This window comes from Camelus dromedarius, chromosome 2 (genome assembly GCF_036321535.1).
Source record: "Camelus dromedarius isolate mCamDro1 chromosome 2, mCamDro1.pat, whole genome shotgun sequence".
NCBI lineage: Eukaryota > Metazoa > Chordata > Mammalia > Artiodactyla > Camelidae > Camelus > Camelus dromedarius.
Genome location: NC_087437.1, coordinates 88,205,023 through 88,225,412, shown reverse-complemented (window position 1 = coordinate 88,225,412; position 20,390 = coordinate 88,205,023). Strand labels below are relative to the sequence as shown.

The 20,390-nt window shown below is 33.8% G+C and overlaps 1 long non-coding RNA gene across 2 annotated transcripts in view; it reads left to right on the top strand.

Annotated features, from left to right (window-relative positions):
- LOC135318960 (uncharacterized) overlaps positions 1–20,390 on the top strand; it is a 115,554-nt gene that overhangs the window by 28,854 nt on the left and 66,310 nt on the right. For both annotated transcript variants that reach the window (XR_010377434.1, XR_010377435.1), the window contains exon 2: positions 6,480–6,542. This is a non-coding gene — a long non-coding RNA (uncharacterized LOC135318960). The remainder of the gene's footprint in view (positions 1–6,479; positions 6,543–20,390) is intronic.

Below are 20,390 nucleotides of genomic sequence, written 5' to 3'. Positions count from 1 at the left end.
GCTTGACGGTTCCTAGCTTATTAGTGGATCATGGAAGGTGTTGTTATCATTATTTCCAGTGCCCCTACCTATTTAAATAATTTCCTTTTCATAGATTTTATTTGTCAAATTATGCTACTATTTTCTATTCTATATTTTAGACAAATATAATTTTTATGCAAGCACTATTTTCATATAACTGAACACCAGGATTTGAAAACCTAAATGAATACTCCAGTATGTGTGCATTTCATTTGCATGAAAATAACATTGTGCAATTGAGATTTCAAAGCTGAGAAATTTCAAAGCCCTGTTTTAAAAAAAAAGTCCTTAGAAAAATTAATCATATTTTATTCAGTTTATTAAATAAATAAATTGGAAAGCAATGACGCGTAATTTCAACAGCTTTCAAAATAAACACTTAACCTTTTCCTCCCCAAATACTTTCATGTTGCAATTCGGTGCCAAAAAATACATCTCTATTATCATAGCCCTGAGAAAAGCACCTTACTTGGAAAAGGATGAAGAGATATAGGAACAACTGGCATCCAGTTATTGTACCATATTTAGCTTCGGTACAACCAGTCCGTAAGAGATCTACACCCCTCTCTCCCAGGGTAACTTAATGAACTTCTCCAGTTTCCTTCACAGGCTCTTCATCACTGAATTATAAAGGTCAGAGGGAGGAGAGCGTTTAAACATGTAGCCATTAAAGCCTGCTCTTCGGTAGACCTAGGCCAGGAGGTCTGAAGGTTTCTATAGTGCCATCTGGGAATGGGAATGGGAGAGTGTAACAGTACCGTCCCTTCCCATATTGGTGATGTTTTATATTATTTACATTATTTTAAGATCCTTCTATAAATTCTGTCTCATCTCTTAAGATATCCAGTAGGTTGTTATATGTCTCTACAGTCTTCAGTTTGTGCATGAGAATTTTCAAAAACCCACTTTGTAAAATAACTGACGAAGTGGGGAGCTTGTACTCTCTGACATAACGTGAGCTGAGAATGTCGTTCAAGTTCATTTAGTAAAGCATTAAAAATGTAAGTCTCATGCCTGGGGAAAGATAAGAATATTTTTAGGCCCTTTTCATTACTTTATAAGGGAATTTTATAACAAATACAGTTTAAGTATAAATACAACTCTTAATTATCTGTAACAATGGGGAATGGAAAATTGAAATCCACAGATAATCCAAAATTTTATTTTAAAAGAGCACAATAAACCTTTATTCCCAGTGAGCTTCTTAACATTGCTTAGAGTTGAGAATTAATTTGTGTAGATTGTATCCTTTTCATTTGACACCTCACCCGTGGAGGAGCGGCTTGATCAGCAGTAAATTAGACACTAAGTAGAGAGTAAGGGAAATAGAGTGAAATCAGAAACCAAAGGACTTGAATCAACCACAAAATTCATATCTAACCCTTAAAAATTTAAAATGAAATAAATCTTCATTTTGGCTTTTATAATAGAATAGACTTTCTAAGAACTAAGTACAAAACACTTTGAGTGTGGATTTTCATTTGAAAATATGGCTTAATACTTTGATTCAGCTTTCCAGACCAAAAAGTGCAAGTAATTATTTCGTGCTTTATCAAATCCACTTCTTCCCAAGCAACAAAGCAAACAAACAACAACGAAAAAAATTACTCTTGTTTCCATTCTGGATTTTTCAAGTGCTTTTCAGTCAACAGAAAATCATTTGCAGGTGTGGTCCCATTTCAAGGGTGGACAAGTAATGATTTTTATTTATTATGCAAAGTCAGCATGCAAAAAAAATTTTTTTTTAACATCAATAAGATCTGTCCTGGTGCTGTCTTTGGTTCTGCCTCTCCCGTTGAAGGGGCTTACCACCCAACCTACCAGTACACTGGAGCAAACACAGCAGCAACAGAGAGCTTCCTTTACAGCCTCACCAGCACTTCCTTCTGCCTGTTACAAAACCTCAGCCTTGTCTCCAAATTCTGATTTTTTGGGGGTGATTTCATGAAAAAATTATCCACTAATTTCTAAAAAGATACTCATTTTCATTCATTATTTTTTGAGGATAAGTAACATTCTATATTTGTATGTAACATGAAGAATCTGAAATTGTCAGATAAGCATATGATATATTGGATGTGCCAAAAGAAATTGTCACCTTTCTTAATAAGTTAAAAATCTAAATCCTCCAAAGTTGGCAGGAGGGAGAAATCCTCCATTCTTGAGAAGGAGGATGTACCCTTACTAATGTACTCCTTACAGTTTTTCTACAGGGATTTCCTGTTTCCTTAGGGATCTCTTGTTTACATGCCCACCTTCACCCTGGCTCGGGTGGGACAGAGAAATGCTGCATCTAGGTTTGCACATTCGCCTTCTGTTCACCAAGCATGTAATTACCACTGTTTGTGGCTTCAAGTGAACTAGTCACTCATGCACGACACACTGTTACTCCCATGGAGATAATATACAGGTCCACATTTAGAAAAAGAATCATTTATTTAAACTGTTTGTAAAAATAATGATGGAGACCTCACTATTTAATAATCAAAGGTGTATACAATTTGTAAATAGTTTAAAAAATTACTGATACCCTCAGTTAAAACCAATAATTAATATTGACAATAAAAGTATAAATATGATCTCAATGAAATGACTACCCACTGTTCCTTGTTTAAAATTTTTAACCCCCAAATATCTTTAGTCCGATGTATACAGTTGTGTTCCCCTAATTTAAGCAAACTTGACCTTTAGTCTTATTTAGAAAATAAATTGAGTCCCATTATCAGATTTGAAAATGAATTTTTCGTTTTGAAAATAATTTGGCAGAGCTTAAAAAACCAAATCCTCACTGGGCATTTACATTTTTAATGTAGACATAAGTTTCTGTAGCGTATTTGTTACTCTAGAATACAATCCTAGGGGGTCTTTGAGCCCCTTGAAATTATGTACAAAAAATGTACGTGTCTTTATGTGTATCATTTTGGGGGAAAAGTTTAAACAGCTTTCCTTAGAACCACAGCATAAAGTAAAATCCATTCATTATGTGTAAATTCACCTATATGTGTGGGTTTCCAGATAACAAAAAATACCCACATGTGTGGACTCAATGAAGAGTAGTATGAAAAATCTCAATGAGTCCATCAGCCTATGCACTTAGGTATATTTTCAGAACAACGGGAATATTCTTGGTCATAACATAAATGATATGTATTATAATAATAGAATTTTATTATTAGCTCATTTTATGCTCTGGTTTATCATCATAAAAATACTAATTTCTCATGATTTTTCTTGTTCACTTTATGGAAAAAATTCTCTTATTAAAAATATCTGGAAATTAATGACAGCAAAATAGACTTTAAAAGATCTGTCTGATGTGTATTTAGTGACGTCTCACTGAATCTTGGTTACTTTAAAACACAGAAAAATACTTTGGATAAAAAACGAGTGTGCAACTTCATGGACTTGCTCCAGATAATCTACGTTGTGTAAAGAAGTTTCTGGGTGAAAATTGCTTCCACTTAACAAAAATACCGTAGTTTATTTTTCTAATCAATGCTGAAGGCACATGCATTGCTATCTTAAGTATAAATGAGTTTTAAATAAATATTACACATAAATAACTATTACATACATTTCCATGAAAGAAGGGACTGTGTCCTATTCAGTGCAATATCCTCAGAGTCTGACATTTAATCAATAGTTGATGAATGAGAATAGAGTCAATTAATCAAGCAATATTTGCTGTAAATCCATAATTATCCTTCCGGTTCTTGAGAGTAGTAAGAGTAGTGTGTGACCTCAGTGTAGTCTAAAAAACTTTTTTTTAGGTGGTCTTATATATCTGAGAGGAATTTGCTAATCTCATGTACAAGCATTATGATACAGAAAAGTGATAACCTAATTGGGGTGAACAAAACATTTTGGCCTATAAAATACAAAAGAATGATAAAATATTAGTAACTAACTTTAATAGGGTCCTTGTACAGTAAATGGTATTAAGAAAAATTATTTAAGATGTGTAAACAAGGCAGAGGTGTGTGCTTTTAATTTCTAACAGGCCCACTCCAAATTACTTAATAATCTAGAGAATGTGCATTTTTAAAATCACTGTTTGCTGTTGATGAAAAGTCCAGACTTAGTGAAGTCACCTGTTAACTTGTAAATTTTTATTCTAATACAGATAGAAATAATTTCTATCCACAAGAAAAGTAAACCCAACTGTTATGGCCTGTGATCCCATAATCATTGTGATCCCATAAATATTAATCAGTTTTGTATCTTACCTAGGAATCTTGTAAAATATTTCAGGATGCCTACAAATACCCAGATCCTCAGAATGCTCTGAATTAGCCTTGCCATCTGTTTCGTTTATTCATTAATTGAGTTGAATAAAATATTTGACGCATGTGGATTTTATATTTGTATAGGAGTCATATTGTTAACTTTTGAAAATTATACTTCAACAGTAGATTATTGTTACTGTCACAACTACAAAAGAAGATACTAAAATCATCCCCATGGACTATTATTATTACTGATAGTATGGTAGGTCCTACTGTCATCCGTAAGGAAACTGAGAATTAGGGAGGTTAAGTGACTTGTCTAAAATCACACAGGTGGTAAGGATTACAAATTCTCTAATATTACAAGGCTGTGCGTTTAACCCCTACAAGGTGACATTTGCCTGGAGGCTAGAAGAAACACACTGAATAAACTGAAGCTAAAAGCCGTGTCTTGCATGAGTCTTAAAAATATTTTAAAGCAAACTGAACTTAAAAAGGTGTTTCCTTCATGAAGTGAATGTGATCCTAGAAACAGTTAATAATATATATATGGTACATGTATAATATGTATGATATATATGCACACACATACATACATATATAAAGAAATACTCTTTCTTGTAAGAAGTGTCATCAAAGTGCATATTTTGCAGTAAAATTCATAATAAAGGCAAAAGCTTTTGTCCTTTTCAGAGAATTAAGCTGCATCTTTGTCAGATCACCCCAGGGTTTCACATTTGACATTATCAGGGGTTACAATAATAGCAAAATAATGATGTTTGAAAGCTTTATTTGAGACAGTTTAAACTTATCAAGAGACTCAGGAACAGGGACTGGGGGTAGGGAGGTGGGAAGGGTATAGCTTAGTGGTAGAGCACATGCCTAGCGTGCACAAGGTCCTGGGTTCAGTCCCTAGTACCTCCATTAAGGAAAAGAAAAAACAGTCTCAGGTTTGAAAAACCTTCTGGATAGTGGATGAATAGAGAAAACATTTGTGAAGTTTTATTTTCCTTGTTTGTTGTTTTGTTTGCTTTTGTCTTCAAACTTGCCAGCTTCAGACTGGTGTGACAGGGTTTAAGTGCCCTGAAATCACCATTTCCTTACCTGAAGTTTCCTCTTTAGGATGTGAGGGTCTGATCAACACCTTTTCTTCAGCTGTCAAGGGAAGGCCACATATGAGAGATTTTGCATCTTGTTTAGACTTTTTAAGCTGCTTTGTCTGCAGTGTTCTTTATTCTCGACCTAAACTGCTAGTAAAATTGCCATTATTTCCATCAGTGGACTCTGCTTCCTTTAAGAGTTGCTTTTAAACATGGGCATATAGAGCAAATAGGCTTCTGCCTTTCTTAAGTGCCTATGTTTCCAAACTGTAACTAGGGAAAAATTAAAAATAAAAGCCTTAACTCTTTTCCTCTTAAAGTTATTTCCCAACTGTTGTCGCTGAACCAGCTATGTAAAAATAAACTAATCTACCTATTTTTTTGAAAATCCGTGTTTCTTGGCCTCATTCCTGATCTACTGGATCAGAACCTGTAATCTGGGATCAGGGAAACAGTATTTCAACAAGTAACGCAGATGACCCTGGTACCCCATAAAGCACTTTTTTTTAAGGTGTCTTTTTTATTCTTATACACCTTGGACTTGTACACAAATTAACTTTTTCATCTGAAAAAAAGCATCTACTTGCATTTTAATAAGTAACTTGGAATTAAAGCTTACATGTTAAATTCTGATTAATTTTGAAGGAAAGTTACTTTGTTCTATTTTGAAAAATGTATACATTGGCTACTTAACTCAGGAGAATATTTTGTGTATGACAGGACACTACTTAGTAGAAAGAGTATTTTGACTGTTGTAAATTATCTGATAGTTATATTCCCAATTCAGTGGTTTTATTTCTAGGACAGAGATGATATATTTGGATGTAAAACCCAAATTGGGATCCCTCTAGTCGGTAAACTACATGTGATGTGTGACTGAAATTCTAAATTAGAATTGTAAGATGCTGTGTGTGAGTGGATTGATAGATGGATGTACACGTACACATACATACACACATAAAGTAGGCAAAATACATGTGTATTTATGTATATATACACACACACACACACATACTACTACAAATTAAAGTAATTTGGGGCTTAAGATCAGATATTATTTTAGGGAAGACATTTCCCTTTTTTCCAAAGCTGAGATGTTTCCCGTAAGTCTGTTTTCATTTGTTTTTTTTAGGCCTGGAAAAGTCAGCATGAGGTTGACTGCTAGGACTTCAAGGCCTAGATCACACAGATCCAGGTTTGTATTCCATCTCCACCTCTTAATGGCTGTGATGCTCTCAGCTAGTCAGTTCATTTTTTTGTCTCAGTTTCCTCATCTATTGAAATAATGACACTGATAGAAGCTACCTGAGAGGGAAACCAGGACTAGCAACCATGCCTGGTTCCTAGCTAGCAGTGCATACGTACCCAACATACTTAACTAATTAGTAGAGTTTTATTATTTCAGTGACTAATGGACAGATGACTTTTAATGATTGTCTTTCCAAATATACAATATTCTTAACATTCTGTGAAGACCAAAAGCAAGTCTGTAATTCACACAGTATTTTTCAATTTTTTATCATAAGTGAAAGTTTTAATGTTGGTAAGTCATGGACTTTATTGCAATAAAAGAAAAAATTAAGTAGTTCCTTCCAATGGCTTATAGACTTATTGGAAATTTAAGTAATTTTAAATAATATATCGAGCTGTTTTGTAAGACTGCCCTTAAGAAACTCAATTTTCTGTAGTATTAGTAAAACCATTTTATAACCAACTTGAGTGCACGTGTGTGTGTGTTTGTGTATGTGTGCCCTTGCACAGGCATGTGTTTTGACAAGGAGAGTTATGTTTCACTAGCTAAAATGTCTTTAATTTTCAAAATTAATATAAAAAACCCATACCAGAATGAATACTGTTAACGCCAGTGTTGTTTTAGAGTCTTTCCTTTTGTATTTATTTTTATTTATTAAACCAGTGTTTAATAAATGTTAAATTTCTGGAGAAATTTACTGGACAATAGTTGCTTCCATTTGTGTAGTTCTTTAGCCTTTACAGAGTAATTTCTATTTTCATATTTAACCATCTTAATAGATATTTCTATTGCTTTTGATGACAATAATGGTAGCTAGTACACATTGTTACCATCATCATTAACCTTCCAGTCCCACCTTCCTTTGTACTACTGTGTCACTTTGTGCAGACTACAATGTCCATTTATTATGTGGAATAACAATTATTTGTTTAAGTGCGTCTCCACGATGAGAATCTGTGTTCTTTGAGAGATGAAAACATGTATTTTGATCCCTAACACTTAATTCACTGTTCGGCACATATCTTTGAATAATGATGAATGAATAAATGAGTTAATGAGAAAAGAATGGCTTAGACCTGCAAACTGTGACCTGCGTGTCAAAGCCATCCTGCTACCTGTTTTTGGATAGCCCAGGAGCCAGAAATGGTTTTTACGTTTTTAAATTGCTTTTAAAAATCAAAAGTATGATAATGTATCATGGCACATAAAAATTATAGGAAATTCAAGTTTCAGCGTTCATGAATAAGGCTCTGTTTATACACGCTCGTTTGTTTGGGTGTTGTCTGTAGCTGCTTTTATGCTACCGTGAGAGAAAAGAGCAGTTGCAACAGGGATGATACAGCCTGCAAAGCTGAAAATATTTCCTCTCTGACCTTCTGCAGAATGTTTACAGATTTCCTGGTATAGGCAGACTGAGGGTCTTGCCCAGGGTGCTACAAAAAATGAATGATGGATCTGGAATCCAAGTCAGGAGTTTTGATTGCAAATTCAATGCCTTTTCCTCTATAGTATGCTAAGTCTGGGAAATTAATTTTAGTTCTGAACCACATACACTTGGTTTCAATTCTAGAGGTTCTTGTTGTTAGCAGAACTGAATTTGAATCCTGACTCCAGGCTGGCTACAATCCTTCACAGGATCCATTGCAAAATGAAAATGCCAGGGACCTGCAGCCCCACCCCATGGCAGACAGAAAAGCCTCTGTATTGGGATATGCTCTAGGAGTGGGCTACCCAGTCCCCAGCTACCAGTCCCAGGCAGAGATGGCCACTGAATTCCCCCTATCCCTGTGGACCCAACACTGGCCCCCAGGAAAGAGCATGGCATTGAACAAGGAGAAATGCACAATTAGTTGGGGTCCAGAGCATCAGGGGGCAGGGAATGAAGGCAGTATAACACAAGACCTGAGGCTCCAAGCCCCTGGCTCATGCTCCATTGTTGCATTGGACTTCACTCACAAAATATAAATTCAGAGATATAATATAAGATTCTCAAGACAGTAATGAGCGTTAAAGCCCGGGGTGGGCCTTTCTGGGCCTGGTTACACTGATTGCACTTCCATGAAGCCAGCTGTGACTCTGCTACATAACCAGATGCGATGCTTTCTCAAGGTAAAGAATCTCTCTGAGCCCCAGTTTATACAGTGATGCAATGTGGTTGTAGTGTCTGTCTCACAAAGTTTGCAGTCAGTAGACTGTGCATACAAAGCAATTAGCAATGGTCTTGGCTATTTATTTTTCAATGTCCTGTACTTTCTTCCAGGACTGAATCAAGAAGTATTATTACCATTGTAAAGGACTAAATTATGTCATTTTTCTATTCTTAAGCTGAAACCAAATTCCTTCCTATCATGAAATTTATCAATGATTAGACCATATGTTCTCCCAAGAAGATGTCCAAAGGAGAAGTAAATTTAGCCATGAGTTAGAGCCATTTTGGTCCTTGTGAATTAATCTTTCCCTGGGTACTTGTTAACTAGTCTGTACCCTCTGAATCTGTACCTTGTAAAGCAAATGAGAAATATTTTTCAGGGCACTTTCAGACCCTTGACTTAGTTGAAGTGTGCTGGGGCAAGTCTCCTAGCTTGATAAATGTAAGGTCACAAGCATTAAACCTACACCAACACCTATATTGCTTATCCTGATTATTCTCCAGGATTCTACCCAGCAGGAAAAGAAATATCCATTCCCCTTACTATCAGCGAAGCAGTCAGCATGCTTTTTTTTTTGGTCTGTTAGTAGTTATACTGCTATCTTGGTCAGATGGCTTCCATGCTAGTGCTCAGCTTCCTTGTATGTGGGAGGTGGGGTCTTTGTGATTCTATGTAACCAAGTCATAGCTTTAGGAAAGAAGGCAATAATTCTATTATGTTACAGAAAACTAAGATTGTAAATAAACTCAATGTCCTCATAAAAGTACCATTAGCAAGAAGATTATCTCACCCATTGAGATGTTGTTTTTAATATGAGGAAGAACATTTCCTCTTTTAGCTTTTGCTTTTTGTGCTCAGGGTCACATAATAATGTGTCCTAATAAATAATAATTTCCCAGATTTTACTTGTTCTTCACCTTGAGTCACACTCAGCTTTTATTTGGAAAATAATTTGGTATCCACAAGTGGGTTTTTTTTTTCTCATAAAAACCAGTCATTTGTTTTGAATAATAGAAGCATTCAATTAGTGGTGAATTAAGGTGATGCCACAAATTTGCTTAATACTTTAAGTTTAGTTAGTTTGCAACTTACTAAGCAGTGATATTTATTGGTATGTTATATCTCCCATCAAACGGTAACTTCAAGTGGTATTTGAAATGCCCCCATCTCTGAGAAGCTGATAGCACTGGATAGAAGTAATTCACTAATCCTTCAGACACTGCTGTACTACAGTATCTACTCATTCTTATCCTTAGATTTATAATTATAAATTAATGATGGTAACTTCTAACTTTGAGATACTAATATAATATTACAACAGAAAATACTTGATTGATTATAAGAAGACCACTCCATATTACCCATATCAATATGCTAAGTTTTTTTATGATAAGAAACATCCATTTTCACAGATTTATTATGTTTACAAAGAATTCAGAAGGATATGGATTCCTCAACATAGTTAATTAGTCAATATTAATTCCCTAAATGTCTTAGATACTTTCAAGAGTACTAAATAGGATTTTTTAAAGTTATAATATCAACAATCCAGTCAAACTATTTTCTGTTAATAAAGAAAAGGAATTTGACTTATATATTTGAACACATCAGGGGTTCAGGGTTTCACACAATGTCATAAAGCCTCGATTTTTCTCCATATTCTCAACTCTGTTTTCCTCTGTTAGCATGATTATCAAGCTTTCATTATCTTTATAGAAATGAGAATCACAGCAACTGCAGGCTTACGTTTTACTAGCTTAGCAATGCCAATGGAACAGAAAATCTCTTTTCCAGTAATTCCCAGATGTTCAGTTTCCAGAATTGAGCATCATTGTAATTATTTGATTAGCCAACCTGAGGCATGTTGGCAAACCAGAAGCTAAGTGTGTGGCCAGCCTCACCAAAATTACAGGGAAAAAGAATGGAGAGGAGTCACTCTAAGGAAAATCAGGATGCTGGTACTAGGAGAGAGAATAGCTTATCTATGGGGGAAAACAAGAAATGTCTTTTTTAGTTTTACAGTAGAAATAGCCTAATCTTAAAGACCTCAAATGCATCTTTATAATTTATTTTAAATTATTTTAAAAAATATATATTGGCTGACAATTTTCAAAATTCTTGTCTCATATTCTCTTTTGTAAATATGTATTTTTGAACTGAACAGTACTTAACCCATTACCCTTGATTACATTACATTGAATGTGTTAGTTCCTCTCTTAGGGCAGATAAAATGTTATTACTATGTCATAGTTATCACCATTGAAGAATATTTTTGTTGTATCCTTTACCTGAAATCAGTGTGTTATGTTTCTATTTACTTATTAATTTTTTTAGAATTTATTTCATCTATGAGAATACTGTCTGGAAATAGTGACTGAGATTATTAACAGTTTCTTTCAGAAAGTAAAAGGATTATTTAAGATCTCTGGAGAGAAAGCAGATTTAAGTAAAAAAAAAACCCACTCAAAAAGAATTTTAATGATACAATAATTGCTAATAGGAAGTAACCATTAAGGAGAAAGGCTATAAAGGGCTGAGTTAGCTGGAGTAAATGATTGAGGAAACGAGTACTAATCAAAACACCATCCCTTCAGTTTTCTCTCCTCTCTATGAAAGAGGGACCCTTCTAGTGCCAGGATAAACATTTTCCCTTTCCTCTGAATTCTGTGCCTTCCAGCCACTCCAGGGACCTTGGTCCACCAGCTGTCCCCCATGCCCTTGTCTCTAACCTGTCTCCATGATCCTTTCTCTTCCACTCATAAGATCTCTCTCACTCCGTGACTGTATCTTTCTCTAACTACTGCCCATCTCTCTCCTTTCCTTGGCATCTGTCATCCTGAGGATGACTTCATGTGATATTTTTCCACTTTTTCTTGTTTCATTTATTCCTCAACAATGACCACCACTAGACTCAACTTGCTTTCATCCACATTACAATGGCCATGCATGTGTCAGTTCTCGCAGATGCTGTGGATCTTCATACAATTTGAACTCCTTAGATGTTTGGCTCTTTAGGCTGACCACTCACATGTTCTTAAATCTTTTTTGCCTTTGATTTCCCTAAACAAGTATTTAATTATCCCTCTGACTCCAACCCTTTTTTTTTTCCTCCATTGACTCAGCTCACTTGCAAGTAGCTTTTTTTACCCTGTCGCTCCTTTATAACCCATGGAGTCACGAAGCTAGCAAATCACACAGCCAGAGTTAAACAGAGTTCTGCTGGTCTGAGACCCATGCCGTTACTGTTATAAACCCTGTAGAAAATATAATATCACATTCATCATTTTAAACCCTAAATCTGTTTAGGGGCTTTAAAACAAGATATACTGCCATAGCCCTTTTTGCTGAATAAGACACAAAGGACATTTTTAGAAGTCTACACAGAAAACGCCAGTAAAAATTCATGGAATTACTCTACTTCTTTTCTTCCTTCTCACTCTGACACTTCCTATATCATTTTGGCTGGTGCATTTATTAGAATCCATTTTCTTGAATTCTGATTCTTGCCTTTACATTTTGAAATTTTTAATCTGTTACTAAAATATAATGCACAGGGGAGGTGATTGAACACAAAAGACATTTTTTATTTTATGCAAAACAGACTTCAACACTTCAGATTTGGGCTTATTTGGTATCTCTGATATATGATAGAATATTTTTTAATTTATCTTAAATTAAAAATGATATTCACAGGCAAAAGTTTCAAATGATTAAAATTATCGTTTTGAAATAATAGATTCACAGGAAGTTGCCAAACAGTACAAAGAGTTTGCAGGTACACTTGACAGTTACCCTAAAAGTTACATTTCACAAACTTTAAAACATTATCAAAACCAGGAAATTAGCTTTGTTAAAATGTGCTTGCATATTTCAATACCATTTTATTAAAAGTGTAAATTCATGAAACTACCACCACAAACAAGATACAGGACTATTCTGTCACTACAAATAACCCCTTCATGTTGCCCCCACTCTCTCTCCCATAACCCTGAGCCCCTGACAGCCAATACTCTGGTTTCCATCTGCCTAATTTTGTCATTTTGAGAAGGTTATATGAATGTAATCATATAGCATATGAAATTTTGAGATTGGCTTTTTTCACTAAACAGCGTGCCCTTGAGATCAGTCTAAGCTATTGTATATATCAATAGTTGGTTCATTTTTATTGCTGTGAATGCCTTTTGTTGCTTTGTAGTGAAGCATTTTACATTTAAATTGTTGCAGTATCCCTCAAGAATGGACTCAAATGTAAGCTAGTTGAACTGTACACATGCATTATGGAAATAATAGAGAAGAAGAGGCAATAGAATTTGGATAACTGTGCCTTCTTAAAATCTAACAGTTTCTTTGATGGAAAGTTCTAGGAGGGACTTAACCTGTTCCTTAGTAGAGTGAGTGGTTAGCTACATGCTGTAATCTGAGTCTAAAGGCGCCCTTCATAAAAAAATAGTTCCCTAGGTTTACCTTAGTCCCTGAAATTCCCATCATAAATCAATTCTTTTAATAATAATTGGCAGTAAAAATTTTTCTTTACTTATAATTTCATTACATATTTGGAAGGGCATGGAAGAACTAAAGTATTAATCCATTATCCTGCTAATTGTAATGGCAAATATATGAGGGAGTAAGGGTAGTTGAGAACTCTGGCCAGTGGAGCAGCTAGTTTAAAGAAAACACATTCTCTACACACTATTTGAAATTCTGTGAAACTCAGTAACCTAAAAAAATTAAATTAAATTAAATCTCTTACTTTCGAAAATTTCCCAAGAACTGCTACTTATGCCTCACTCATGGTCACTTTTTTTTTGCCACCTCATCTCTTAAAATTAGAGATTGATTAGTTTGGGAGAAAGAATCTCTTCATTCCTATTAAGGTTATATTGTATACTCACTCTTCTGGAAATTGAAGAATATTTGAATATTAACAATCCAGCAACCCAAAACAATAGCATTTATAAGAGACCAACACTTTGAAATAGGTTATAAAGCATCACTTGAGCTGTAACAGAATTTTATATGTCAAGGTTTTTGCTTCAGTAAAATGGTTTCCTGGAAAACAGACTCTAAAATAATGACAACTACTATGTTATTAAAGTCAGAGAAGTCATGATGAAATATCCACGTATGTGATGGTTCTAAAATCCTTACAGCAAAACACGTCTTTCTGAAAGAGCAAGAGGCTGGAAATCTCTACAGATTACAAATCAGAGAACTTCATAACACTCAGATTCCTCTCAAAACAAACCAGTGGCACTTAGTCTCTAGTGTATCAGGATGTCTGCCCCAGGAAAAGATTGATTTTCCTCTACCAGAGACTATAGTCAAGTAATTTTTAAAAGCTGAAAAATTCCTCTAAGAACTATAAAAGAACAGCCACTCATTCAACTTCAGGAATGAAAGGACTTGTTCTATGGGCGCTGTAGTTGGGTCTTAGCAAAGCTAAGTTTCGTGATGAAGGTTTCCACGTTCAGACAGGCTTCTATGAAATACCTCAAAGTCTGGCTGACAGACTCCATTATTCAGGTGGACCTATATAATTTAAGTCCCTAGGGTTTTACCTGTGTGTATCTAAAATTATGCCAGAAGTTTTCTACAGGTAGTTATAGTTTATATTTACTAAAGAACAGTCTCAGAGATCAAAGTATTAATAAAAGCAAAAGTGAAAACAACTTATAAAAAGTCTTTTTATTTGTGCTAGTGGCCTCAATACAGGCTAAAATTATTTTAACTTCTTAAGGTAACATTAATATGTTATTCTGGATTCTGTTTACAACATTATTTCTTTAATATTTCATATTGTTACCAAGTCCAAACTCGATCTGCTCACTGCACAACAGGCCAATAAATAGGAAGACAAGGTGTTGGGGCAAGGAATAGCAACTATTTGGAAAGCTGGCAGACCAAGAAGATGCCAGACTAATGTCCTGGAGAACTGTCTTCCCCAAGTCAGAATTCAGGCTCCTTTTATACTAAAAAGGGGAGGAGGTGTGCCTGTTGCAAACTTCTTGGTGTCAGAATCCTTTGTTCTTGCAGCTGTTCACGTGGGTCAGATCACAGTGTCCCTGTAAACCTCTAACAAAACAAATGTTATTTGCTATTCTGCAACTTGCTATCTTTATATAAATGGAAAAGTGTTAATATCCTTAAAAGTCAGAGCCTTGAGAATGGGCTATCCTGTATTTCAGGCTATAGGCAACATTCTTTTACAAATGGTGTGGAACCAGCGAGATTAAGTCTAGGAAACAGAGCACAGGGTTAAAGTTGAAGGAACAGATCCAATATGGAGTCAGATTAGCTCTTTTCTATTACAGTAGTTTTCACTTTAAGATGTTAAATGTGAATTGTGTTCTTCCTGAATGTACTTTATGTTTGATGTGTACATTGTGTGTCCTGTTTTGAAGTACTTTGTGCTTCAAATGCAATTAAGTTCTTGCCATAGATATCATATTAGCGTATTGCTGGTCCTTCACTGTCCCTTTCTTTTACAAACAAGGCAGGGCACGGCGTAAGGTCTACATAGAAAAAAAAATTTTTTTCATGTATGTCTGTGCATTGAGTTCTCATTATTTGAGTTAAGTTAATATATTTTTCAGATAATTTGGACATTTTATATGTTTTATTTCCATTTTTAAGTCCTAATTTCTTATTTAGAGATGGACTGTGTTCTCTGAAAAGAGGATTTTGGCATTTGCACTCAGAAATCCATCCACTGGATTATAAATTCCTTATGAACAAGGGTTTTATTCCTCATCAGATCCTCAGCACTTGGCACACAACAGGCAGGCAATCCTTCTGACTTTTTTTAAGGGAGCACTAACTGTGTGCTAGCCTTCTAGGCGCTAGGGATAAGCAGTAACCCCAAATCCTCTCTCTTGTGGAGCTGACATTCCAGGGGGAGGAGAGGAACAGTAAACAGATAAATAAGCATAGCGTGACTTAATAGAAGTGGTGTAAAGACAAAGCAAGATAAGTGAGAGAGAATGCCTACTTTATACAACTTTGCAATTTAATAAATGAGAAAAATAAGGCTCATAAAAGGACAAATGACTTTTCTAAATCACCCAGCTACAAAGCAACATAGTCAGTATTTGTTTTGGGGGAGTTTTTTTGAACTACAAATCCAGTGTTATTTCCACGATAGAGTACTGGCTTTTAGTGTTGGAAATGGGAAAAAAGACACTATTCTGTAATATTACAGCTCCTTCTCTTGAGCATGAAGTTTCAATGAACATGTTCCTGTTTAAATACAAATTCTTCAAGGATAATAATTGTATCTTAACTACATAAGATGATTTACTGCTTTTGAAACAGAAATTCCAAGTTTTTCACACTGGAGTTGAATTTTTTGGATTTTTAGGAATTTTCTAGGAAATAGTGAAATGTCATTTTATGGCTAATTACCCTGTTAATTTGCTTTAATTAAAATACTCTTATGGCAAGTATATTCAGAAATGTTAATTTTTACAAGTAAGTGTATTATTCTTTTTTAAGGTATATAGTACACACACACATACACATACACAAACATCCAAATACAAAATGGGAAGAAACATGAATATAAAATTTATAAAATTAAATATACAAATGATTACTTAATATATGAAAATGCAAAATGGCATATATAAATTTTATATGCACATTTAATTCTATACAGGAATAGAAAAAAACTAGAAAAAATTAATCAAAAATATACTAACAGTAGGTATTTCTGTTTTCTGGAATTAAGTGATTTTTATTTTCTTCATAATTTTTTATTTATGTAAATTTTCTATCGTTGCCTATAATATGTATGTACTACCTTTCTAAAATTTCTAAATTTTATTTGTCTTTGATTGTTTTGTAGTTAAGTGAAACAAAATAGTTATGCTTAAATGCAAAGTTAACCATTTCTGCCTGTCTGCCAGAGTCTCACCTCTGCTCTCATCCCACTGAAGCAAAAATATTAACAAGCTTGGGGTGAATCTTTTCACATTTTTCTCATGGTTGATAGAGACCTATACATTTTTAAATGTTGGTCTTTAATTTCTGTTTTACCACAACAACACTGTTATGTCCATTACTTTGCAGTTGTTTTTCACTTAATATACCGTGATCGTCTGACAAACAGATAGATCTATTGTTCAGATTTCTTTATGCATGTATCATTTACATAGGTATGATTATTCTGAAATGAAAGCATGTCATGTGGATTTTTAATTACTATCTTTTTTTAACTTCTTTTTTATTCTATAACCCTCCAGGCATTTCATTTTCACTCTCAGATAGTAATCTGTCAAAATTTGCTTATGTATGGGGCTTTGTATGCTTTTTAAAAATATAATATTGTATACATTTATTTGCATTTTGCTATTGTTACTTAATATAATGTCGTTGGAATCTTAAAGTCAACTACACTAATTCACTCTTTTTAGGGACAACCTAATATTCCATGCTATTGATGTGCCATAATTAATCCAATTACTCATCAATAGTACTTTTTTTTTTTTGCAGTGTTACAGTCAACATCCCTGAACATCGAACGTAATGAATTGGCACTTTAATTGCTATGGGATAGATTTACAGGAGTGGGATTGCCAGATCTAAGGATGTGTATCTTTTAAATTGAAATAGATAGTGATAGATTCCTCTCCCTGGCCCCAAAAAGCTTGAACAATGTACATTTCTACATTTTCTACAGATAATTGATGTGAATGTGTTTTTCCTAATCTCTCCACCAGAAACAAATATTATTTCCAGTATGACATGTATGAAATGGTATTTTATTCCCCTAATACTATTTCACCATATTGCTATATTTATTAGCCTTTTAAGTTTCTCTAGTGTGAACTGATTATATTGATAATTGCTTTTCCAGTTCAAGTTTCTATTGCATTTTGTCTTCTTGTCAATGTAACAATTTTTCATTGGATTTCAGCCTTTAATCTACCATTCTCATTACAAATTTTGTAGAAAAAGTCTCTCTGTATTTCTTTATAGCTTATGCATTTCTGTTCTTATTTAAGAAGTCTCTCCCATCCTTAAATTTTACATGTAACATCCAAAGTTTACTTCTAAAATTGCTAGCCTTAATCCATCTGGAATTTCTTTTGCATATCATATGAAGACAAACCCAACTTACTTTCATCCTTAAATAATACCCAGATTATCCAGAATTCCACTCCTGGGTATTTATCTGAAGAAAATATAAACACTAATTTGGAAAAATATATTATGCACCCCCATGTTCATAGCAGCACTATTTGTAATAGCAAAAATATAGAATCAACTTAAATACTCATTGACAGATGAATGAATAAAAAAGATGTGAGGTATATATATATTATATATATAATATAATATATATAAAATGGAGTATTACTCAGCTATAAAAAATGAAACTTGCCATTTGTAACAACATGGTTGGACAGGGAGGGTATTACGCTTAGTAAAATAAGTCAGACAGAGAAAGACAAATACTGTTATGTTTTCACTTATATATGAAATCTAGAAACCAAAACAAATGAATAAATACAACAAAACAGAAATAGACTCAGATAGAGAGAACAAACTAGTGTTTACCAGAGGAGAGGACAGGGTAGGGGTAGAATAGGTGAAAGGGATTAAGAAGTTGAAACTGCTAGTTTGAAGATAAAGAAGTCACAGGGATATAATGTTCAGCACAAGGAATATAGTCAATATTTTATAGTAACTTTGTATGGTAGTAATCTATAAAAATATTGAATAACTATATTGTACACCTGAAACTAATATAGGTCAACCATATTTCAACAAAATAATAAATATCAGCAAAAAATTAATAATAATACCCAGATATGTTTATTGAATGAACCACATTCTCCCCCACTGAATTGATACTGCCTTTGTTGCACATTAAATTTTCACATATTCTGCAAAAAATTTGTAGAATCTTTATTCTACTACATTGATCTATTTTCGTTCTTATAAGCAACTCTATGATCTGTTTTTAATATGAACTATTTGCTAAAGCAAATTCCTCCTTATAATCTTTTTTATATTTACTTTGCTGTTCTTAGACATTTATTCTTCCTTGAGAAATTTGTTTGTCTTAGTGCTTTAAACTAAGCCTTATTGTGATTCTAATTGCAATTTTCTTCCCCAAAACATGGTATTTCATAGTTCATATTTTTATGTCCTTCAATAAAGTTTTATAATTTAGCCATAATCTGACATAGTTTAAATAATATTTTAATGCCTACTTTTAAAAGCTAGAAAAATTTAGCTGTGCATCCATCTTGTCTTGGTGCCTTTTTAATGTCATCATTTAAAAATCTTTCCATTTATGTCTACAGTAATTGATCCACTCTCACATTAATCTTAGTAATTAATATTTTTCTAGGAAATCATTTTCTCTAAGACTTGAACTCTACTTCCAAAATGTTACATGTAGTGTTCTTTAATGATTCTTATAGTTATTCTAAAACACTATAGTTTTATGATTTGTTTTTTATTCTTCTTAAGCTCGTCATTTCTGTTTTCTCAAATATATTTTATTAGTGTTTTATCTACTTTGTTGGTTGTATAAGAATCAAATTTGAGATTTATTTTTAAGTTCTAAGATTTCTCCTTTATAGTTAACTGATTATAGGATTTATCTTTGTTGATCTCTTTTGTTCATTTTTCTAAATTTCTGGGGTTTTTTATCCTTTTTCTTTATTAATTATGGAAACCAAGACACTATATCTTTGTTTTTTTAAATAGCTTTTGTTAGTTTCCATATATTTTGGTGTGAAGGGTTAAACTTTTCATTAATTTCTTAAAATTTTAACTCCAGCTTCGATTTCCTTTTTCATCTGAGTTATTTTCAATGATACATCTTAATTTCTAAGTAGTAAAGATTTGGAGAAACATAGTTCTAGTATTAATTTTTATTTTTTTGTTTATAATCAAAAAACCCATTTATTTGCAATAAGTAAAATCGAATCTCTTTATTATACAGTCTTGTGGCATTATTTATTTGAGATGTTTTTCCTCTTGAAATTCCAAATCACTAATTTAAATTTAAGACTTGATCTTGCCATCCGATCATCTACTGATCTTCTAATGTTAAAAAATTTAAACATTTCTAATGTTTAAAAGTTTAATATGTGATTGCAGCTCTAGAAATAAGACATTGTTTTATTCCTGAATGTTTTTAAGTATTTGTGGTTGTGCCTGTGGTGGTTGTTTGACCAGGTTGTTTATGTCTCCTCAAGCAGCTGTATTTCCTCTGTCTTCATTGTTCATTCTCTCTCTCTGTCTCTTAATCTGGCCCTCTCTCCCACCCTCATAGGTTTATTCTTAACAGTTCTTTACGTATTTAATGGGATTCTCTTTCTCTGCTGAGATTCCTTCAATACTGGAAGGCCAGACAATCAATAATGGCTGATGCTGGGATCTCTTCTCTTGTAAGTAGTGATATGTTGACAGCCAGCTTGGTCTCCCAAGGCATCTGAAGGCGGCTGTCCATTCCTCTGTTCCCTTGTGCTCTCCAAGCCTTAGGATGGAGAGAATTTAGCCGCCTGTTGCCCTCTGGATACAAACCGTGGAGACCTGATGAATCCTTACTGTAAACCCTGATCTTCCAGAGATCTCCATGGATCAAGCTCTTCCTAAAATCAGATGTGTTCAGAGTTTTACCCTG